The sequence below is a fragment of the Callorhinus ursinus genome, unplaced genomic scaffold, assembly GCF_003265705.2.
Source record: "Callorhinus ursinus isolate GAN/ISIS: 27379988/994484 unplaced genomic scaffold, GSC_fseal_2.0 scaffold10, whole genome shotgun sequence".
NCBI lineage: Eukaryota > Metazoa > Chordata > Mammalia > Carnivora > Otariidae > Callorhinus > Callorhinus ursinus.
Genome location: NW_027397072.1, coordinates 73,528,308 through 73,547,684, shown reverse-complemented (window position 1 = coordinate 73,547,684; position 19,377 = coordinate 73,528,308). Strand labels below are relative to the sequence as shown.

General features: G+C 35.8%; 1 protein-coding gene across 7 annotated transcripts in view; it reads left to right on the top strand.

Moving 5' to 3' along the window:
• The window catches only part of SOCS5 (suppressor of cytokine signaling 5), a 112,717-nt gene that overhangs the window by 10,457 nt on the left and 82,883 nt on the right, over positions 1–19,377 (top strand). Inside the window, exon 2 of one of the 7 annotated variants that reach the window (XM_073897753.1) lies at positions 13,391–13,422. The exons of the other annotated variants lie outside the window; for them this stretch is intronic. The gene's annotated coding sequence lies outside the window, so the exon portion shown is untranslated. The remainder of the gene's footprint in view (positions 1–13,390; positions 13,423–19,377) is intronic. 7 annotated transcript variants of the gene reach the window in all.

Genomic DNA, 19,377 nt, shown 5'->3' with positions numbered 1-19,377 from the left:
TTCTACTCTCTAAGCCAGGGGATGGAGTTGGTGAGTCATGAAGAGGAGGTGTCCAAACTCAGTAAAATAAATAGCCTGTCTATTAGGAAGATCTTCAAGTGCTGAGGGAATTTGGAAAAAATCTGAGGTGGTTTAGCACTTAGTGGAAAAGATGAGTTTTTGGTTCAGTTTTAAAGGAGGTAGAAAAGTCAAGGCTGTGCAGCAAACAGTAAGAATACCACTACTAAGAGGTCGAGGAAACTGTACTAAGGAAGTGGAACATTAAGAAAAAAAGAAAAGGAACTGGTCAACAGGATTCCTTATCTAAAATGCATAGTTTAATTTGGAATTAATGAGAAATTAGAATAGAGAATCAAAGACTAAAATTTGGAACTGGAAGTCCATGAAGGACATAAGTAGAAATTTGAACACAAACAGAGGACTATAGTAACCATAATTGAAATAACAATTAAGCATCTATGAAAAATGACAACTGATATATAGTTTATGATGTATGTGGCACTGATTAATTTATGAATTACCTAAATCTCTTATATTTTCCCTTTTTGTTATTATGTGTGTGCTTCTGTAACAGTGGTTCTCAGACTTGCCAGGGCATAAAATTTATATGAAGCTCTTGTTTAAAATACAGATTCATCCGTGTTACATGTAACAGTAGTTAGTTCCTTTTAGTTGCTGAGTAGCATTCCATTGTATGGATGTACTATAATTTAACTATTATTACAGTGGGAAAGGGTTGTTTCTGGTCTTCGACTGCTAGGACTAATGCTCCTATGTACAAGGCTTTTGTGACATGAATTTTCCTTACTTGTGGGTGACTACCTAGACATCGAATTGCAGGGTTATAGGATGGGTGTACATTTAACATTATGAGAAACTGACAGAACAGTTTCCAAGGTGGGTTTACCATTTTATACTCCCACTAACAAGGTCCCCTCTTCATTTCTTTTATAAAAGAGTTTGGGTACAATTGATGTTCTTCCTTTAATGTTTGATAGAATTCACCAATGAAGCTGTCTGAGCCTGGAGAGTTGTGTGTCTTTGTTTTTTGTGGAAAGGTTCTTAATTAAGGATTCAATTTTTAAATGAATAGATATAAGACTATTCTACTTCTTTTTATTCCTGTTTTGGTCATTTGTGTCTTTAGGCATTTGTCCATTTCACCTTTCCTCTCATGATTAGTCCAGCTAGGGCTTATCAATTTATCAGTCCTTTCAAAAATAAACTTTTGGTTTTGTTGATTTTCTCTGTGGTTTATCAGTTTTCTAGTTCATGAGTTGGGCTTTCATTAATTCCTTACCTCCGCCTTACTTTGTTATACTTTTTCTAGCTTTTAAGGTGAAAGTTTAGATCATTGAATTAAGACTTTATTTAAAAAGTTATCAACTTTTAAAGCCATAAATTTTCATTATCATTTCATTCAAAATATTTTCTTTTTTCACTTGTAATTTTTTTCTTTGACCTATGGATTGTTCTGAAGTGTTGTCAAATAATTTCCAGGGGGCACCTGGGTGGCTCAGATGGTTGAGCGTCTGCCTTCAGCTCAGGTCATGATCCCAGGGTCCTGGGATTGAGCCCCGCATCAGGCTCCTGGTTCAGTGGGAAGCCTGCTTCTCCCTCTCCCTCTGCCTGTCCCCGTGCTTGTGCTCTTTCTCTCTGTGTCTCAAATGAATAAATAAAATCTTTTAAAAAATTTATTAAAAAAAATAATTTCCAAATATTTGGGATTTTCCAGGCATTTTGTTACTGTGTTTTCATTTAATGCCATTTTGGTCAGAGAACATATTCTTAATAATTCAATCCATTTAAACCTTTTGATTGGTTTATGTCCCAACATGTGGTATATCTTGGTTAATGTTCAATGTGTACTTGAGAAGAATGTATTTTCTCTTACTGGGTGCTGTTTTCCATAAATGTCGGTTAAGTTAGGTTGGCCTTTGTATATATTCTTATATTTTTACCAATTTGCTATTGTTCTATCGTGAAAAGACTTGACGTTTTCACCTACAAGTTTAGATTTATCTGTTTCTCCTTTCAGTTCCTTCAGATTTGTTTCATGTTTAAGCATTGTTAACATGTGTTACAGCACATTTAGGATTAAGTCTTGTTGATGAATTGACTGCTCTGTCATCATGAAATACCCTTTTTATTGCTAATTTCTCTTGTTCTGAAGTCTCTGTGTCTGACACTAAAATTTCTTTTGATTAATATTTGCATGGTGTATCTTTTTCCATCCACTTACTTTTAACCTCTTTATGTCATTTATACATATGTATTTTTTTTTTTTTTTGGTATGCAGCATGTAGTTGGGTCTTGTTTTTTTATCCAGTCTACATCTTTATAAATTTGGTATGATTAGACTTGAGTTGGCAAAACTATGGCTGGTAGACCAAATCTGGCCTGCCACCTGTTTATGTGAATGTTTTATTGGGACACAGTCATGCCCATTCATTTACGTACTATCTATGGCTGCTTTTATGCTATGATGTCAAGGTTTAGTAGTTGGGATAGAGACCATATAGTCCTTAAAGCCCCAAACATTTTCTGGTTCTTTACAGAAAAAGTTTGCCAACCACTAGTTTAGACCATTTACATTTAATACAGTTATTGATATGGTTGGATTAAAACGTACTGTCTTATCATTTGTTTACTGTTTTTTCTTTTTTCGTTGGTTTTCTATCTGCTTTTGGATGGGTTATTTTTAATAACAGTTTGCCCTCAAATAATATGCCACTTCATGTATAATGCAAAAATTTTACATAATGATATACTACCAATTCCTCTCATCTTTTGGGCATTTTTTTTTTTGTCATATATTTTGATTTTATGTGGGCTTTAAACACCATTGCTAGTTTTTGCTTTTGTTAGGCACTTACTTTTTAGAGCAATTAAAAATGAGAAAAATGGGGACACCTGGGTGGCTCAGTCGGTTAAGCTCCTGCCTTCGGCTCAGGTCATAATCCTAGGGCCCTGGGATCGAGCCCCAGGTTGGGCTCCCTGCTCCGTGGGGAGTCTGCTTCTCCCTCTTCCTCTGCCCACCCCCCCACTCGTGCACCCTCTCTCTCTCAAATAAATAAAATCTTTTAAAAAATGAGAAAAATGTCTTTAGTATTTACCTTCATTTTAACCATTTCTTTAGATATTTATTTCTTTGTGTAGATCCAAGTTTGTGTCAGGTATCCTATTCCTTTTGTTTGAAAACGTCCCTTTACATTTCTTACAGTGCAGCCTCCCCACCCCCTTATTTTGCTTTCAATTTTGAAAGCTATTGTCAGTGGATGTAGAATTCCAGGTTTTCAGGGTCTTTTTTCCCTCCTTTTAGCACTTTAAAGGTATTTCTTTTTCTTTTTTCTTTACTATTTTAGTTGCATAACTTCTGACAGGAATTCTGTGGTGATTTTTATATTTGTTTTCCTATAGGTAATATGCCTTTACCCTTTGGTTGCTCCTAAGATTTTTTTCTCTGACTGGATTTCAACAACTTTGATAATGATACTCCTTGGTGTGGTTTCATTTGTGTTTATCCTTGGGGCTTATTGAGCTTCTTAGATCTGTGGGTGTATTGTTTTCATCATATTTGTAAAATTTTTAGCCATCTCTCTTCAAAATTTTAAATTCCCAAGTGTTTCTTTTCTCCTCAGACTTTAGTCCTACATGTGTTTTTTGGCAGGTCACTGAAGCTCTGTCCATTTTTCTTCCAGTCCTTTTTTCTTTTCCTTCAGTTTGAAAAGTTTCTGTTGCCCTGTCTTCAAGTACACTGATTTTTTTTAAGTCTCCTTTGTCTAATATGCTTTTATTTCTATCCAGTTAATTATTTATGTCAGATATACTTTTTTATAGTTCTAGAATTACCACTGTTTTTCTAAAAAATAATTTCCATTTCTCTGTTGAAATTTTTATCTTTTGTTCATGTTTTTCGTTAAGCTTTTTAAATTTTTTTCTAAATACTATTTTAAAGTCCTTATATTAAAAGTTCTCAGGGCACCTGGGTGGCTCAGTTGGTTAGGTTAGGCATCCGACTCTTGATTTTGGCTCAGGTCATGGTCTCTGGGTCATGGGATCGAGCCCCTCATTGGGCTCCGCACTCAATAAAGGGTCTGCTTGAGATTCTGTCTCTCTCTGTCCCTCCCCCAACTCACGCACACACATTCTCCCCCCACCCCTCAAATAAATCTTTAAAAAAATAAAAAGTAAAGCCTTTATATTAAAAGTTCTCCTAATCCCTACCACTTCTAGATCCTGATTATAAGTTACCATTTCTTATTTTTTCCTATGTCTGGTAATTTCTTATGGAGTTATGTTGAGTGTCTTGATTTTTTTTTTTCTTTCTTGAGTATTAAGTTTTGTTCTGGCAGGCAATTAATTTATTTGTGGATCAGCTTGATCTTTTGAGTTTTGTTTTCAGGGTTTTTTGGGTTTGGGTTTTGGCAGTACTAGAATAGCTTTCAGTGCAGGGCTAGTTTGGGCCCATTACTGAGGCATGCCCTTTCTTGTGTCTCCCTTGATTGCCTCATGTTTTTATCAAGGTTTATTCACCCTGGGTTGGCGGAAGCTGAATGATCCTGGCCCTATGTGAACTTTGAGAGTTGTTTGGGTTAGAGCTCCCCAGCATTTGTTATTTTTTTGGAAGTTTTTCTCTGTCTAGCCTCATAGATTTTCATACAACACATACGCAGATTGGTATTTAGCCAGAAATTCAAGGATACCCTTTTTGCGGGTTTTTGGAGCATTTATATTTAGTTTCTTCCTTTGTGGTAATATATGCCTACTTGGGTTCCCCTTGCATGTGCTGTAGTCCACACAGAAAGCTGGGACAAGTCTTTGGGCTCACCTCGTTTGTTTCCCTTCTTTCAAGGATCGTGTTCCCATACGCCCTGTTGTCTACTATCTGGAAACAGTTGTTTCATATTTTGACTAGTTTTCTACTTGTTTATGGCAGGAGGACAATTCTGGAGCTTGTTTTATTTATATTTATGCTGGATATAGAATTTAAGTTGATAGCATTTTTTCCCCTTGTAGCACTTTAAAGTCATCATTTAAATATCTTCTAGCTTAAATTTTTCTGGTAAGTTAGTAATTATTTTTACCATTGTTCTTTTGGTGTAGTGTGTCTTTTTTTGCTTTTCTGGCTGCTTTAAAGTTTCTCTCTTTCTCTCTTTATCTTTGGCTTTCAGCATTTTATTGATTCCGGGACTAGCTTTGCCCTGATACAGAGGTATGGCCTTTCTGGGGTGTCTATCAAATGCATGTGATATTCAGTGAGCTGTCTCTACTCTGCCAGGAATTTGAATGTTTCCCAGACCTTTGCAAGCTCAAATAATTGTTCACCTCACACTCTCTAGTTGTTTTTCCCCCAGATTTTATTCTTTGGTCTCATGGAGACCTTGCCTTGTGCATGTGCAGGTTAGTCTCCAGGCAAAGAATTAGGAGATCTCTTTGCAGATTTCTGAAACTTTTTCTCTCCCCAGCTCCCTTCTTTCTTGTATCTGCCCCTTAAATTCCAGTGACTTCATTGGCTTCAAACTTCAAGTTCTGTTTCCTCAACTCAGTGAGATCTCTGTGCTCTTTTTAGGTTTCCCTTCCCTGTGGCATAAGCAGAAAGTCAGGGCATTCAAGAATCTTTGTTTCCCTTCGCTCAGGAATCACAGACCTGCACTGCCCAATGTCTGCAAATAATATTTTATGAATATTGTTCAGTTTTATGGTCATTTACAGCAGGAGTTCTAGCCCAGTACCATCATAACTGTAAATAGATGTGTAGGATTTTTACTTTTCTTTTGAAAAAACTTCATAATTTTTGATATATTGTACTTTTTGGACTATGGCTTCATTATAAAGAGTGTTAGCTAATATTTTAATTTTCAAGCCATACCAGAGAGATAGAAAGAAAATATTTAAAATTTTTTTTAATTTTGAAAATTAAAAATAAAAATTTTAAAATAACATAGAAAGAAAGAAAGCTAGTTCAGTATCTCAAAACCCAAAGTTTACTGTGGTCATCTTCATTATTTCAGACATCTCTTATTGCAAATATACACATAGAAGAATAACCTTAGTTTTTAAATGACTTTATGCAATTCATACTATTTCAGTTAACTAATTTAATAGAGATAAATTTGTTTAAAAAACAACACTGGAAAAACTGCTTAATCACAGGTAAGAAATTTTTACTACAAAATATTTTCCTCTAAGCTTCTGAAATAAACTTATGGAAAAAGCTTAAGAGGTTAGAATCATTATGTCATAGGTTGCATGCTTTAATAGGTCTGGCATATTAAAAGAATCATGTGTTGGCAAATTCCTTCTTTTGGTAGGAGCACAAATTGATACAACTTTCTAAATTGTATCTGCCCTAGCTCAGGCTGCTAGAACAAAATACCATTAACTTAGGGTATTATAAACAACAGGGGGCTTATAAACAGTAGAATTTGTTTCTCACGGTTCTGGAGGCTAGAAGTCCTAGGTAGGGTGCCAGCATGGTTGGGTTCTAGTGAACCTTTTTTTAGGATTGTAGACTGCAGACTTTCTGTTTCCTCAAGTGGTAGAAAGAGAGCTAGCTAGCTCTCTGGCCTCTTACAAGGGCACTAATCCCATTCATGAGGGCTCCACCCTCATGATCTAATTACCTCCCAAAGGTACCATTTTCAAATACCATCACATTAGGGATTAATTAGATTTCGACACGTGGATTTGGGGGTACGCAAACAGTCCATTACAGTGGTAATTTGGTAATATTCAGAATCCTTAAAATTGTTCATACTCTTGCCCCCAAATTCCATCTTCAGGAATTTATTATAAGGAAATAAGAGATGCATATAAATGTATGTGTGGGTATATATTACTTATTCATTACAATGCTATTTATAATGTTAAAAAATGGGAAGCCTCTGAAATGGTTAGATTATGCTACTGTATGACCAAATACTATAAAACCATTATAAATCATGTTCTTTAAAATTTTTGTTTAGTATACTAAAAATGATTGATAAGTGATAAAAATCATGAGCTTTAGGATGTTTGAGGGTGTAAGGTATAAGAAAATGTTCATAATGCAGTAAACAAAAAAAGTAGAGTGATACTTTTGAGTTTTTTATAAAGGAAATCTTTATTTAAAAGAGGATATAAAATATTCTAACTGTGAGTAGTTAGATTATGGGTTATTTTTCAGTCATCTCATACACTATTTAATGTTTTTCACATTTTCTACAATAAGCATGTACTACGATGTTAATAATCATCCAAAAAACAGCTTGCTTTAGTTTTTAAAATTGTGTTAAAATTAATGATTGGGAGGATGAAGGAAGATGCATGATTTTTAGTTCTTCTCCTCTTGATCATGCCTCTTTTCCATTTTTTGCAGATTCTGTAGCTTGAGCTTTATCAGTATAAATCTAGTGTAGTATATATTCCAAACTTTTTTTCTATAAGGCAATCTCACATGTTTTATAGTTTAAAATTATGGGTTTCTATCAAGCACTTCTTTGTACACTTGAAGAGGTTGAATATTGCTTGCTTGCTTGCTTTTTTTCTGTTTCCCAGAGCTTTTTGTTTTTTAAAGACATTTTGTGTTATTGTTACTGCCTACCTCCTTGCAGATGTAGATGTCCTTATGTTAAAAGAGAAGTTACAGTCTTCAGTTTTCTCAATAAAATATTATATTTGCCATTTCTCTCCCTGGCATCTTGAGCATATGGACCTGGTGCTCTTCAGGAACTCACTGTAGTGACTCAGCTTCACATTTTTTGCTATATATAGAACACGTTAGAAATCCAACAGAGAAGGTTAATATTCAGAAGAAGAGACAAAGGAATGTTGTGGTTAATGAAAAAAAGAAATAGACACGTCCTCCGGGGAGGTGCCATTCATACCAGACCTCAGAGAATGACCTTAACTTGAGTAGTCTGATGTCTGTTCCTCAGCATTTGTAGATCCAGAAAGTCATTTTGGTCAGGGGAAGTGATTTCATGCTAAGCAAATCTACTGAAGACTCATTTGGAAAACAACATTAATTTCTTAATTGACATTAAGAAATAATATGAAGCCATGGTTGTTTGATGGCTATGTCTACCAAAGGGATGTGAACAATTGGGTCTGCTGATCAGTGTTTCCCTGAACACACTTGAGACAGTGGTACATTCTTCTTTGATCACCTCACTTTTAAGCTTTGTCAAGGGCTCTGTAGCTCTAGGCAAATTTCTCAACCTCCTGAATCTCAATTTTCTCATCATTAAAATGGTAATAACTAGCTACCTCATAGGATTATTGCAGGAAGTAAATAAGGTAATCTATGTAAAGTGACCAGCACATACCTAGCTCCTGGTTGCCATTTGGTAGTTGTTAAGATGACTTGCTTTTTTTCTACTTCTGAATTTGAGTTCTGGCAGTTAAGAAAAGTAATCTTTTCTTGTTCCCTGCAGACATTGCTGGGAATTCTGATATGCTTGGAGTTGTAGAGGTACTAACACTACTTGATTTATAAGAATATTGTTCTGAAATTATTCAATCTAGTGAAGAACTATAACGAGTCTTTGCACATAACATAGGTTATATTCTACTGTGAGATCTAACCATTTTGATACCTTGAGACTAAGGTAAGAATCATAGGACTTCTGTAGTGTTTGCTTGTCTGATTTGGCATTTCTCAAATGGTTTGATATTTCTTGTAAAACAAAGTCCAGATAACAAATTTAATAAGCTGTTCTTACTCATAGCTGACAACTTAGTAAGGTTTATATTGTATGATTCATATTTCTAATTTATTATATTCATAGATTGTGATGTTGTAGAGGACCTGATCCAGTTCCTTCTCTTTGAGATGAACTTACTGAGACCCAGGGAACCAGACTGAAACTAAGCCAGAGAGCTGATGCATCTTAGGGGGTTCCTGGGACTGTGAAGTGCCAGTGCAGCCGGGCCCAGGACAGTGAGACCCTTGGTATAAGAGTTTTTGCTCTGTAGGAGGCCAGGAGAGCAACCGGCTCCTTTTGGTGTCAGCACCCTTTCTTGCACATGTTTGTGAGAAGGGAGTATTGAATTCAAGCAGTGAGCTTGCCGTAGCCCTGAGTTACAGATATTCTGAGTTTCTTCTAGAAGAAGCCCCTGGCCTGCCCTTCCTTTCATGCTTAGCCATATCCAAATCAGAGGTGAATGAGCAAATGTCCTTTCGTGTGAGTGTCAAGTACCATGTTTGCTCACTAGGCACCGTAGAGCAGTTGGGACTTGGCCAGGAGTTTTTCATGGCAGAGCTGAGGCAAGCCTCTGGCCCCGGTACACGCTTCTCTTCACTGGATTCCAGGGCCTCCCTACGTCAGCCAAATTTATTTTCTCTTCTGAATTACTACTTGACTTGTATGGGAGATTTACTAAAGAATGTTTTGACATCTATTTAGATGTTATCTCTAATTGTTCTATATAGTACTTTCTTGTTTACAGTTGTGGTATCTAATTATCTCATGGGTCCGTATCATCTACTCAGCTAAGTCCTTGAGGACTGATATCATTGTGATCTCTTTTTGTATTACTCCTAGGAATTGAAATATTTTAAGCATTCTGTAATCAATTTGTCAATCAATAGGTAAATATTTGTTGTCAGTTTTTTAATTGCACCAAACTACATTTTAACATCCTTTCGGCTCTTGTAAGAGCTGGATTTGCTATTTAAAGCTCATATCCTGAGAAGATTTTAAATTAAAAAGAGTTATAAAAGTGCTCTTGTCATTTGAAAGAAATCGAGTTCTTCCACAAATAATTTACACTGAATGCTTTAAGAACTAGGAAAAGTTAGTGACAGTGAGGTTGCTCACTTATTTAAATGATTTTGGTCATGTAGTTGTGTTTTTGTTTTTTAAAATCACAATCTGAGAAAACCTAACTTTTATGGTAGTCATCCAAAACTATGTAAGGTTATAGAGAATAGCTATCTTGAATTATAATCTTCTGTGTGTTTTGATGGGCTCATTTGCTATGACTTTATTTCTTAGGGAAAAAAAAAAGTTTCATGTCTTCTTAGGATGCGTTATAGATTGGTGCAATTATGCTTGGTTCCAGTCAGCATTCTTGCCCCCCCCCAACCCTCACCAGCTTTATTGAGATATAATTGAGAAACAGAAATTGTATATATTTAAGGTGTACAGTGTGATGATTTGATAAATATATACATTCTGAAATGATTACCACAATCAGGGTAATTTACACATTATTGCCTCCAATAGTTACACACACCCCCTTTTTTTGGTGAGAACATTCAGGATTTACTCTCAGCAAATTTGATGTATGCAATACAGTAATATTGACCGTAGTCACCATGGTGTATATTTTATCCCCAGAAATTATTCATCTTATAACTGAAAGTTCATACCCTTTGACCAACATTTCTCCCATTTCCCTCACCCCCGAGCCCTTGGCAACCACCATTCTACTCTGCTTCTGTGAATTCAACTTTTATTGATTCTGCATACTAGTGAAATCATACAGTACTTGTCTTTCTGTGTCTGGCTTATGTCACTTAGCTTAATGTTCTTTAGGTTCATCATGTTGCAAATGGTAGGACTTCCTCCTTTTTTTGTAGCTGAATAAAACTTCATTTATATATGTCATTTTCTTCATCCAGTCAACATTCTTGAAAGTGCGTGTTTTTTGTGTCAAGTGGAATCAGATGAGAAAAATACGGATAAACCGTTGTAAATCTTTAGCTGCTATTAGAAAAAACAAGGTACGTACCGTATTGATAATGGATAACAATGTCATTTCCATCCCAAGGACCAAAGTAATAGCTAGTATGAATGTGGAATCTTCAGTCAGACTTCCTTTGGATTTGATATATGCTGTGTTTGTTTTGTCTCAAATTTTTACAAGGCAATATTAAATATGTGTTTAGTTGATATTAGGTATGAATAGCCTCTGTGGTTGGTTGAGGGATATAGTTGAATTTATACCTGAGTCTAGAATTTATACCTATGCCATATTTTTGTAATTTTTAAAAATTGAATTCTCCTGCCTCTGCATGTTCCCATTGTACTGATGTACACATACTCAAAACATTTACTTTAGAACCTTAATTCGTAAAAATTAGAAAGTCCTAAGATAACATAGTATATATTTTTAAAACTTAAAAAATTCTTAACCTAATATACAGTAAAATTGATTTTGGGGGGGATGCACAGTTCTATAAATTTTAACTCCTATATAGATCCATGTAACCACCACCACAATCAGAATACAGCATAGTGCCATCACCCCCAAAATTTCCTCATGCTGTCCCTCTGTATCACACCCTTAATCCCTGACAACCACTGATGTTATATAAATGAAATTATTCAGTATATAACCTTTTGAAACTGGTTTATTCTGCAGTACCATACTGTCTTAGTTACTGTAGCTTTAGAGTAAGTTTTAAAACCAGTTGGTATGACTTGCTTAATTTTATTCTTCTTCAAAGTTGTTAGGCTATTTAGTTCCTTTGCTTTTGATTTTAAGATAAGTTGGTCTATATTTTGTGGGGCAGTGGTTTGATTAGAAGTGTATTAAGCTGTAGATGAAATGGGAAGAATTGACACCTTGACTATGTTGAACTTCAGTCCATGAAAGTGGTAAGTCTTCCCATTTATTTAGGTTTTCTTTGTTTTGTTTTTTTTTTAATAGTGTTGTAATTTTCAGCATACAGCTTTTTTGCATGTTTTGCTAGATATGTACCTCTGTATTTCCTTTTTTTTAAGAACTATTTTCATCTGGACATTGCTTAACTACATTGTACAAATTCTGATGTATTTTTATCTTGTTTCAGTTAAAAATATTTTCTAATTTCCCTTGAGACTTCTTCTCTGACCTGTGGATTATTTATAAGTGCATCACTAAATTTCCAAGTTTTTAGAGATTTTTCTGTTTTCTTGCTGTTAATGGTTTCTAGTGTAATTCATTATGGCCATAGAACATATTTTGTGTTACTTCAGTTCTTTTCAATTTGTCAGATTTGTTTTATGACCCAAGTTATGGTCTCAGTGAATATTCTCTGTGCATTTGAAAAGAAAATGTACTCTACTCCTGTTGGGTGGAATGTTCTATAAATGTCAGATCCAGTTGGTTGATGGGATTGTTCCGTTCTATATCCCTGTTGATTTTTTTTGTCTACTAGTTATATAGATTACTGAGATAAGAGTGTTGAAGTCTCCAACTATAATTGGAGGTTTATTGATTTCTCCTTCCAGTTTGGTCAGTTTTTGCTTCATGTATTTTGAAGTTCTCTTGTTAGGTGCATACACCTAACTTAGAATATATATAATATTTTCTTCTTGGTAATTGACCCTTTTATGGTTATATGTTTATATAGTGACCCTTTTATGCCTGTTAATTTTCTTTGCTTTGAAGTTTGCTATATTTGATATTAATATAGCCCCTCCAGCTGTCTTTTGATTAATATTTGGTATCTTCTTGGTAATTGACCCTTTTGTGGTTATATGGTTATATAGTGATCCTTTTATGCCTGTTAATTTTCTTTGCTTTGAAGTTTGCTGTATTTGATATTAATATAGCCCCTCCAGCTGTCTTTTGATTAATATTTCCATGATACACCTTTTTCCATCCTTTTACGTCTAACCTACCCATATCATCATATTTGAAATAAATTTCTTGTAGGTGCCATATAATTGGATCATCTTTTTTAAAAATTATTCTGACAATCTTTGTCTTTAATTGGTATGTTTAGATGTTTTACATTTATTATAATTACTTATGTGTTTGGATTTAGTGCTACTATTTTATTATTTGCTTTCCATTCTTTTGGTTTTTTGTTTATCTTTTTCCCTTGTCTTCTTTTGGGTTATTTGAACAGTTTTTGGTATTCCATTTTAACTTACCTATTGTGGGTTCTTTGGTTTGTTTGTTTGTTTCCTATATCTCATTCTGTGTGTGTGTGTGTGTGTGTGTGTGTGTGTGTGTGTGTGTGTGTGTGTGGTTGGTCTAGGGATTATAATATACATTCAGGCATACCTCGCTTTATCTCACTTCATATATACTGCATTTTTTTTACTGATTGAAGCTGTGTGAAGCAGCCCTGTGTCAAGCAATTCTATTGGTGCCATTTTTCCAACATCAATTGCTGACATCATGTCTCTCTGTCACATTTTGGTAGTTCTCACAATATTTCAATGTAATTTGATTTAATATTATTATATTTGATAATCTGTGTTCAGTGACTATGACTCACTGAAAGCTCAGATGATAGCATTTTTTAGCAATAAAGTTTTTTTTTAATTAAGGTATGTACATTGTTTTTTCAGACATACTGTTATTGCACACTTAAGAGACTAAAGATAGTATAAACATAACTTTTATATGCTCTGGGAAGCCAAAAATTCATTTAAATCACTTTATTGTGATATTTGCTTTATTGCAGTGGTCTGGAACTGAACCTGCAGTATCTCTGAGGTATGCCTGTAGTTAAATTTTTATAGTCTACTTAGAATATTTTTCCACTTAAGTGGGATGTAGAAACCTTAACACTATATGTGTCTCTTTATTCTCCTCTTTTTTGTGGTAATGTCTTATATATTATATTTACATACACAGAAAATGCAGACAGTGTTAATGTTTTTGATTTCAACTGCCAAATGTATTTTAAGGATTTCAGGAAGAGAAAAAGAGTTTATTATATTTACCCAGATGGTTATCATTTCTTTGTTATTTCTTCATTACTAATGTTCTATTTTTCCGTGGGCATCTCTTCCCTTCTGCCATTTAGTGATTCTTCTAGAACAGATCTGCTGGCAGTGAATTCTCTTAGTCTTACCTTCACTTGAGAATGTCTTTATTTTGCCTTCATTCCTGAAGGATATTATCTCTGGATATAGAAATTCTGTGTTGACAGTTCTTTTGTTTCAGCCCCTTAAAAAATATGCCATTTTCTTCTGGACTTCATGGCTTCTGGTGAGAAATTCACATTCATTCAAGTTGCCGTTCCCCTATAAGCAATGCATCACTTTCTTTTTCTGGCTACTTTCAAATTTTTTCACTATTTTTAGTTTTTATCAGTTTGACCATGATGTGTCTAAGCATGGATTTCTCAGGGGTTTATTCTCTTTAGATTCTCTGAGCTTCTCAAATGTGTATATACATTGTGTCTTTCACCAAGTTTGTAAAGTTTTCAGCCTTTGTTTTCTCAAATAGTTTTCTGCACTACACTCTCACTCTCCTTTTAGGATGCCAGTGATGCTAATGTTAGTCCTTTTGGTATCCTAAAGGTCCTTGGCGCGCTGTTCATTTTTTTGTTTTGTTGTGCAGACTAGGTATTTTTTATCAGTCTGTCTCAAGTTCACTGGCTTTCTTTTGTCATCTCCATTTTACTTATTAAGCCCATCCAGGGAATTATTTCAGTTACTGTATTTTTCAGTTCTAAAATTTCCATTTGATTCTGTTTCTTTGCTGAGAACTTCTGTTCATTTCAAGAGTGTTCACCCTTCTTGGAGCATTTTTATAATAATGCTTTAAAGTCTTTGTCAGATAATTCCAACATTTGGTGTCATCTCAATATCAGTGTCTGTTTATTGTCCCACGCAAGATGAGATATTCCTATGCAATTTTGAATTGCATTCTTCAGTATTATAAGGCCATGGGTCTTGTTTTAAATTCTATGGGGAATGTTCATTTTGTATTTTAGTATGCAGTCACTCCTGTTGGGTTCAGCATGCGAGTTGCAGCCAGCTTTCTGTCAGTTCCGTTTTCAAAGCCTATAGCGCTTTGCTGTTTGGATCTGTCCTGTGCGTACTGCCCATTGGCCAGTTGGAGATAGGTGACTTTCTATCTCTGTTCAATTCTCAGAGGTTCTGGTTTGTTGTTTAGGATGAGATCCATGCCATGTTCTGCTCTGGAGTGAGCCCAGGAGGTCATAATCAACGTCATGGAGTTGCTTTTTTGAGTTCCACCCATTCAGCAATTTCCCTTATACTTCCTACCTCCCTGGGGGCTCGCCTTTTTGGTCCTCTAGCCAGAAAGCTTTGTCTACTCTGCTGACTTCTTGCATTTGCACACACATCAGGGAGGGTGGTGGGAGCATGGGTGGAGGGGGTTGGGAGAGAGGTTTGCAACACCCTCTTGAAACCACAGCCGGGGATTGGAGACTTTCCTCAGACTTTTAGGGTACCTATGGGCCCCCTGCTGTTATTGCCAGGAGATCCCTTTCCTTCCTCATCCAGAACTAAAGGGCTTCTACTGGAACACTGCCTATGTTGATGCCACTCCAGGTTTTCCCCAGTCTAGGCAACAGGATGGGGGTGGGGAGGGCAGTAAACCCACACTGCTTCTATGATACTTTGAATTCTGGTCTTCTTCCTCAATCTGGCTGCTACCATTTACTTTTCAGATTCTTTAAATAGCTGCTCTGTTCACTGTATTTAGATTTTATAGCTGTATTCAGTTGGAGAGACAGGGTGTGGAGTGTTTTTACTCCATCTTAGCCAGCATTTGTAGTGTGTACTTTTAAGTATGGCATTCATTTATTCAGCCAACATAGGTAGTTATCATTTGAGTCCTCACCCTGTGCTGGGTACTTTAAATATATTATTTGCTTAATTTTCTGGTAACTCTCTGCCTTTTAGGCATGGGAAAATTGAGGGGTAGAACTTTTAGACTTATGTCCAGAGAACAAAGATATTAAGTGACAGGCTGGGATTTGAACACAGGTATTTCTGACCCCAAGTTGTGGTTCCAGTACCAACAGTATCAGAATCACTTGAGAATTGTTAGAAATGCAAAATCTCTAGCCCCAAATTCAGACCTACTGAATCAGAATTCTAAGAGTGAGGCCCAGTAACTTGTTTCCATAAGCCTGGATTGTCCTGATGCGTGCTAAATGTGAGCAGCAGTTCTCTGTGCTGTTGGATTCACAGGCACTAAGTATGTTTTAGTTTCTTAGCAAAACTTGAATATAAGAAGCTGAAGTAACTTTTCACCATTGTTTGAGACATACAGTAGTATGCTGAGAAAGAACTAATTTTTTTTTACTAAAATCATTATATATAGCTTTGAGATTATACTTTTCTGTATTATCAAGGAAGCAGTAGTTAAGAAATAAATACTATGAATTTTAAGATTTTAAACGTGTGTACATGTGTGTGCATATGTATGTAAAGAAATCAACTTATGTGGTTTTTGGCCAATAAATCACTGGTAATTGCTATGCTATATAATGCTCTGTATTTTCAATTTTAGTATATATTAATGCTGTTTGTCTTAGATTTCAGGGTAACTTTTGATACTGGCTTAGATTAAGATTGGATTAGATAAAATGGCCCATATTTGGGGGTAGGTCCTATTTTGTGTAATTTTATCTTTTTCACAAAAGATTAAATATATAAGTTAAATTTGCATACTCTTGTAAGACATCTTTTTTTTTAAGATTTTATATATTTATCTGACAGAGAGAGATAGCACACAAGCAAGGGGAGCGGCAGGTACAGAAAGAGAGAGAAACAGGCTCCCCGCTGAGCAGGGAGCCCTGTGGGGCTCAATCCCAGGACCCTGGGATCATGATCTGAGCTGAAGGCAGACACTTAACCGACTGAGCCACCCAGGTGCCCTTCTTGTAAGACATCTTATATAAATAATCAGTCACCAAAAAAAATCCATTAGACCACATCTCTAGAATCTGTTTTTTAAATTAGTCTGTAATCCACATGCAGATTAGTAGGTTGGTTATGCAGCATTGTCTTTGTGATAAACTTTTGAGTTAGAAACACTGTTTGAATCCCGTCTCTCCAGTTACTAATAGGGTGACTGGGGTTTGGAGCAGAGCAGATATTAATTTTCCATTGTAGAAGTAGATTTTATAGTTAGCATTATTTATATTAGATCTTCAGTCTTGTTACCCCCTCTGGTGTCTACATTAGCAGGACACCTACTAACAGCCGGGTACTATTTAGGGAATGTTGGTATTAAGGTGAAGAAGACCCTTTTTAAAGCTTACTGTCTTTAAACAGGAAAACATTTGTTATGCAAAACAATGATTGCTGTGATAAAGACTTGTACAGACTATGGGTACGTTGTGTTGGAGCCAAACTGGACACGGGAGCCCAACTGTTAGTATTTGAAATCATCTGTGGTGGTGTGTACACCACAGAAATTAGCAAATGCTACATACGGACAGTCAGTTCTGCTGTCACGGGACATGTGCATTCCTAAAAATCACCAAGCTTAGGGAAAAATGGGACATAACACTCAAAAACTTCCTCAGTAACACATTTTTTTTTAAAAGGTAGGAACTGAATAAAAAGGACAGCAGAATTGTACATGTTAAAATGATTCAGAAGAACATAGATATAATAATAAATATTGTGCTTTGCTGTAAATAAGACTTGAAGTCGGCCTTTGGAGGTGGGCATAGGAAAGGTTGCCTCTTGTGAGTTACTGTGAAGTGGTAGAAATAGGTGTCTGAAGTCTGAGGGAAAGTTGCCACCAGATGTGGACAGGGATGGCCCTGACACAGGAGGCTGCCTGAGGTAGCTGGGAGATGTTGGAGGTGGGTGCACAGGACTGGGGCAGCTGGGGGCAGTGCTCTGCATTCATCTAGCATTTCAAGGCACACAAGCAAATGGGATTCTTGTTGTGCTTGTGTTGTTCCCTAATGTAACAAGCACACTGACACAAATTTGAGTTTTCCAAAACAAATGTTATAGCCGAAGTGACTGTATCAGGGCTTTTTTTCCCCTTCTGAGAGCTAGTTTACCAACACACCAGGGAGAAGGAGCCCTTGGGGTCGCCTGGAGGAGTCTTGGAGGACTTGATGAGAAGATGGCAATTGAACTGAGACGTGAGGAATGAGTGTAGTGTTTTACCAGGTGTGGTAAAAGTAGGGGGGAGGGCATTCCAGGCAAGGGGAACAGCAACATGAGAAAGCATGCAAGTGGAAGCCTAATGTGTTTAGGAAACTCATACATAGTTCAGTATTAAAAGAGAGGGTTAGAACAGGGAAGGGAGAAGAAAAGGAAACACTGAAACATAATATCTAAAAGGTAGGGGCCATTTTCTCAGTGGCAGGTACTTCCCTTGAAAGAATTTGCATTTTAGCCATCAGTGGGGTAGAGAACACTGAAACATTTTGGATGGAGAATTATATTTTCTGAGACTGCTTTATATGGCTTTCCCTGGTGACAGTGTGAAGGGCAGATTGAAGGACACCCAACTGGAATCTGGGACTCCAGTGAGGTGAGTAGGAGCCAGGGTGGATCTTTGACGGCCTTGACTCCTTTGAGAATACTTCAAAAGCTGTAGATGCTTACTAGCAACTGTGCCCTTTGTGTGTTCCTAGAAATCACTATTACTCTACTCCTGTTTCTTGAGTTTAAGGACTAGGGCCATAGAGTCTTCTCTATGGTAATGAATCAGGTGACTTTATAACCAGCTTTCACAACAGCTAGTTTGACTATTAGACTTATTTTTCCAGTGTTTAAAAATGGTGTGGTGACTCATGATTGGAGAAGTTTTTTTATTGTAATGTGCATTCATTGAGAAATAAATACTTGGGTGAAAGATCTCTGCCCACTGGATTCCTATTTTTGCCTCAATTATTTTATCAGATAGAATAGCCATTATAAGGGATGAATAAATATCAGCAGAAATTCAGGGGTTAATAAGTGCTATAACTGCATTCTTTCAAGCAAAAGTTAGACATAAATGATACGAATTACAGGTCTAAATTGAGAAAGCCATCTCCCCCACCTTTAAAAAATTAATTCCTTTTTCTTAGTGTTCCTTAGCAAGTGTTTTGATGACTATTATCAGAGTAGGATATTGATAAAACTCATAATCTGATTAAGGTAGCAAAGACCCTTTCTATAATGAATTGAAAACAAGAACATCAAGGTAAAGCATAAAAAAACATGTCCTACAATTTTCTAGTTAATAAACTCTGGTATCCCACACAGTCTTTTTTATGATCAGCATAGAGTAAATATTTGTTAAAAGGCTAAAATGTAGTACATAAATTTAGGGAGAGCTAAAGACAAAAATAATGGAAACATTGTAATACCTTTTTTTTTAGAATTTTCTGATCTTTGAAATTGGAGAATATAATTAATGGACTGTGGATTCACAGAAGCCATATACTCTCAATAATTTGTCCCTGATGCTTCTGTGAGGTAATAGTCACCTTATTTAAATTTTTTTGATGACGCATTGGTGTTTGTTTTTAAATTACAAAACTAAAAATTTAGAACAATAATACATGATTTTTGCAGAAATGTGGAAGAATACTACTTGCTTGAATAAAAATTCAAACTCTTTATAACCTTAAAGAACACTGACTTTTTTTTCTCCTTCACTCATATTTATAACTCTCCTTTGATAGGAAAAGGTATGTGATCATCAAATAACCAAATTCCTTCTATAGAC